Source organism: Podarcis raffonei, chromosome 9 (assembly GCF_027172205.1).
Source record: "Podarcis raffonei isolate rPodRaf1 chromosome 9, rPodRaf1.pri, whole genome shotgun sequence".
In the NCBI taxonomy this organism is placed as follows: Eukaryota; Metazoa; Chordata; class Lepidosauria; order Squamata; family Lacertidae; genus Podarcis; species Podarcis raffonei.
Window position 1 is genome coordinate 26819047 of NC_070610.1, and position 5267 is coordinate 26824313.

At 42.8% G+C, this 5267-nt stretch overlaps 1 pseudogene; it reads right to left on the bottom strand.

Moving 5' to 3' along the window:
* Positions 1-285: 285 nt before the first annotated feature.
* LOC128420812 (ferritin heavy chain A-like) lies at positions 286-821 on the bottom strand (annotated as a pseudogene).
* Between the last annotated feature and the right edge of the window lie 4446 nt (positions 822-5267).

Genomic DNA, 5267 nt, shown 5'->3' on the forward strand with positions numbered 1-5267 from the left:
TGTTTGTTTTCTGCCTTATTTATATGCTGCTGTGGTTTTGATATGATTATAGTGACTGTAATATTTGTTAATTTTTAATGGTGCTATTGTGAGACGCTTTGCAGTTGACATGATTGTTGGAAAGGCGAGAAGCAAATATCAACTCAAACAATTTAAAGGCCTCTTTACCCAGGTTCTTTCTTTCTTTCTTTCTTTCTTTCTTTCTTTCTTTCTTTCTTTTTTCTTGAACATACACTACACAAACTTGACTACAAATTTCACTCTTTTTCTAAAGTGATGAGAGCATTAGCTGCTCTTCTTCAAAATGAGGTTGTCAAACAGGTACTCCCCAATGCTGTTCTGCAGCAGTCCCAGGTGCCTCAGGTTTGTGAGGTGGTCTCCCAACTGCTTGATGACCTTCACCTCTTCCTCCAGGTACTCAGACTCCAGGAAGTCACACAGATGAGGGTCTCCCTTCTCTGTTGCGAGCTTGTGCAGATCCAGAGCGTGTGGCTCACCTTTTTCTCCACCTGTAGGGCACTCTGCAGGGCATCCAGGCTGTTGCCCCACTCATCCTTCTCTGGCTTCTTGGGGTCCTTCAGCAAGATGTGCTCTCCTCTCTTGTTCTGATATTTCAGGAACTTATCTGCATGCTCCCACTTTTCTTGGGACTGCTCCTTCAGGAACCTGGCCACATGACACAAGGCAACATAACCACGGTCCAAGTGGTAGGACGTGGACAGATCCAAATAGCTAGCATACAGCTGCAAATTCACTAGCTGGTTCAAGGTAGCTTCACAGTCAGCACAAAAGTTCTGGCACACCTGAGAAGCCATCTCTGTTGTTAAGTTGTGGGTGAACATATCAGACGACACAGCGATTCTTCAAACAGCTCTTGTTTATTCATGGGCCAGAACAGAACTGAACTGAAGGGTTCAGCCAGCCTGCTTATATAGAGCTCCACTACAACGCAACAGTAAGAACTTTCTGTAACTATCCAATCACTGAACGTCACTTTCAATTCCTTATTTGCATGTGTGGACCTGAGTGAAAACTATCTACAGTATCCCCCTGCTGGCCCAGGGTGAGAACTTCAGTACATAACATCTGTGTCCTAGCAAACTAAACTGAAACCAAACAACACCACAAGCCCTACACTACTGTTACTGTCACCCAGGTCAGTTCTTATTGACAGCTGACTCTGTCCAGAATGGGTGCCATGTAGCCCAGAAAATTGCCAGGGTCTAGCAAATGAAGGCAGGTAGGTAGGGTGACCGTGGCATAGAGGTGGGGGCTGTCCATGTATGGATTGCAGCTGGATTTGCCCACTTCCCTGTGAGATGGCAACCTTCCCTCAGCCTGTGTCTTGGAGGGAGGCCTTGATCCTATTTGATCACCTCACCTCTTCATATTTTGCAGCAGCCTTCGTCCCTCTCCAGTCCTGTTCAATATTTCTTTATTAGTTTTCTTTTACATCTAATAAAGTTTATGTGTTTTTCTCCAAACCCTCATCTCAAAAGCCTCAAGTCTCCTTTCTTCCATTTTGCTAAACATCTGTATGAGCCTCTGCTCCATATCTATGCGTATATGTGTGGGTATATTTGTTTTTCAGCGCTGAAAAATATTCCTCAGGCTAGCATGTGCTTCTTCTTATGAAATTATTTATCTTTTCTGAATCTTCTGTCTTCATTTATTATGCTTCCCATACTTGCTCACTTTGTTTCCTATCTGTGATAAAGGGAGTTTTATTACTTGCCACCAGTACATGTTTTATGCTCATCTGCTTCTAGCCATAATTATGAAAAGCATGAAGCACACCCAGTTCTTCTTCAGCTTAGATTTTAATCGGAACCAAATAAGAACACAGCGCTTTCCCCCTCAAAATCTACTAGCCTCTCCCTGACACCTGGCTACTTCTGTTTTGGTCTTTCTCTTTCCGGCACAAATTAATACTGGGAAATTTAATTTTTCCACAACTGCTGCAGGCATTTGTATCCCTGGGAGGGTTGTGTTTGATGTGCTCTGTTACATTGCTTTGGGGACCAGAAGCCAGAGAAGAGAGATAGACCTCCAACTTTCCTCACAGCCAGGTAAACATATGGGTGGAAGAGGCTTAGAGATTTGCAGGTAGGTGGGTAGGGATTTGGAGGTGCTTAAGTGGAAGGGGATTGGTGACTCACAGGGAAACAGAGAAGGGATCTGCTTCATGGCACCCACAATTATTGTACTGGTGTTCCAGGAACTCCTCTTGTCAGCTGGGTTAAGGACCCCAAGAACGGGAAGGGGCAAGGAGCATCATCTAGACTAACCCCCTAAACTTACAACTGTTCATATCCTGAACAGTCTGCCAACCCTGCAACAGAGCAAATTTTGATTCCAATTGGATCAGAATAAACAAGCTTTTTGCCAGAGGAATGACAAAGCTGATTCTGAGCCAATTGAAACTGAACTTTTCACCCGTCTCTAATTTTGCCTACTCTTTTGGTATTATACATTCTAATAACCTCCTGCTTATTATACAAATTCTATGAATGATATCCAGTGTTCATCGTTAAGTAAATCCATTGGTTTCAATAGGTCCACTCTAAGTATGACTTAAATTGGATATCAGCACTTATTTGCCAGCAAAAGTAGATGCATGCGTCATATTGGCAATGAAGGCTAATTCAGATGGAATGGCAAAGCAAAGCTCCCTCCCACTGTCCCCAGTCACCTACCCTTACATGAACTGGTTCCCCTCTTACCCTCCTGGTTTCCACTAAGCATCATTTGCTGTATTGTTTGAACTGGCAAACTATGGTACAGTGGTACCTCGGGTTAAGTATTTAATTCGTTCCGGAGGTCCGTTCTTAACCTGAAACTGTTCTTAACCTGAAGCACCACATAAGCTAATGGGGCCTCCTGCTGCCGCCGTACCGCCAGAGCACGATTTCTGTTCTCATCCTGAAGCAAAGTTCTTAACCCAAGGTACTATTTCTGGGTTAGCGGAGTCTGTAACCTGAAGTGTATGTAACCTGAAGCGTATGTAACCCAAGGTACCACTGTATTTATTTATTTAAAGCATTATTATCTCATTCTTCAGCTGCAAAAGTTAAGTGTTTTGCCTCCTAACTGCAAATTGAAACCATGCTTTGAAGCAGGATCAATAATTATCCCAAAACCATAGTTTGCCGGTTCAAATGTCCTCACAAAACCGTTAACTCTATGAGATTCCAACAAGAGGTTCCTAATTTTTCTTCCAACTTGTTTTAAACGTCTTACTATTAGATGTCTACTATCATCTCATCCTATAAGTGTATCAAACTATCAGAAATCATGGATATTAGTGACCAAAGGTCTGTTGGAACAAAATATGTATTTTCCTACTCGTGAAAGGAAAGCAGAGAGGGGACTTTCTCTCCCTTCTTGTGGAAGAGGGTTCCACAAACGGGGAGCAGCCGCTGAGAAGGCCCTTTCTTGTGTTCTTACCAAACATGCCTACAAAGGTGCCGGATGGAGAGAAAAGCTTCCCCAGAAGATCTCAAAGCCCTGACAGGCTCATATGGGGAGACATGGTCCTGTGGCAGAAAACCCCACATGCGATTCTCCCCTGTCCTTCCCTGGTCTGCGTCAGTCTACCTATACCTAGAAGACGCCCGTCACAGACTAATAAGTCCCAATCACTGCAAAAGGGCACGCAAGGATTTCTCCTTTCGTTATACAAAACAGCACTGAGTCAGGAGAACATTTACATATCACAGCCGAATTGTGCACAGCCAATTACATAGCACATCAGACTCATTCAGTACAGCCTCATTCTTTATTTACCAGCAAGGCTACTAAGAAGTCACCTCTGGCCTGGAAGAAGTGTAACAGCAGCTGAGTCCCGTTTTAGGAGGAGTTTAATTGGAGGGTACCCTGAGCACTTCATTCCCTTCTGGCCTGTTCAGTTGCAATTTTAATTATAAACCCCCCACTTTAGGAGCTCACAGAGATCTCTCGTTCATCCTAGAATTAGCTGGAGAAAATGTATTGTGTGCACCCCAGAGCTCCCAGGCAACAGGCAAGACACATTGAGAGACAATGAGCCTGTTTCAAGGCACTTAAGTTCAACAAAAGATTTTCCAACAACGCACTTAAACCTCATGCTTAACCTCAAGTTCAACTTGCACTTCAATGTGTGGTTCCATTTCTTCCCCGGGATTCATAGACAGTCTAGCGTTTTCACTTTTAGAAGCTCAACCATGAGTATTGTCACCATGATGAAACCATTTCAGAGAGTGATTTCTATTCATATATATCACATTTGTTTCAGAAATCTTAGCAAGAATAGAAGTGGCATAATACTTGACCCAACAGGAAACAAATTTAATGAATATATATATATATATATATATATATATATATATATATATATATCTCCCTTTTCTTGTTGTGGTATAAGGGGCTGTTCTTTGTTTGAAAGACTGGGCAACGTGGTGGTGTTGAGGGTTCAAATTTTTGAAGGTCTTCTGAAAGTCACTGGATAGTATTGGGAAATCTCTCAGCCTTCCTTACTTCACAGGATTTTTGCAAAGGTAACATGGGATAACAGGATACATATGTAGTTTTAAAGACATATCCCTTATTGAAAAACTCTTCAGCTCCTCTGTTGTCTGAAGTGGGGATAGGTGATATTCCTAGAATCCTTAGAGTTGCATTGAGGTTCCTAAGGGAACAGAAGGAAATGGTGAATTCCTTACAAGTCAATGGACACTCTACACACTTTTTTTGAATAAGCACCAGGAACCCTAGGGCTCATATATTCATGTATATACTTATTCAAAGAGGGAGGGAGATAGAGATAAAGAGACTCAAAATGTGCTTTTTTAATCATACAGAATGATGCAGATGGAGATGCTATTATGCTAATCAATCATTTCTGGAAATGCTGGAGAAAATTGACTTGCTAAGGAGGATTGCTAAGTATGCTCTGCACATTGAAATTATTCTAATAGATAGAAGTGGCCAAAAAATATTTTGGCCCATTCAAATGTAGATAGGGACGGACTGAGCAGCTGATTCTGTCCCATTTCAATCTTGGTGGTGCTTAGCCATAGATCTGTCATAAAGGTAAAGGGATCCCTGACCATTAGGTCCAGTCGTGGACGACTCTGGGGTTGCAGCGCTCATCTCGCTTTATTGGCCGAGGAAGCCGGTGTACAGCTTCCGGGTCATGTGGCCAGCATGACTAAGCTGCTTCTGGCGAACCAGAGCAGTGCATGGAAACGCCGTTTACCTTCCCGCCAGAGCGGTACCTATTTATCTAC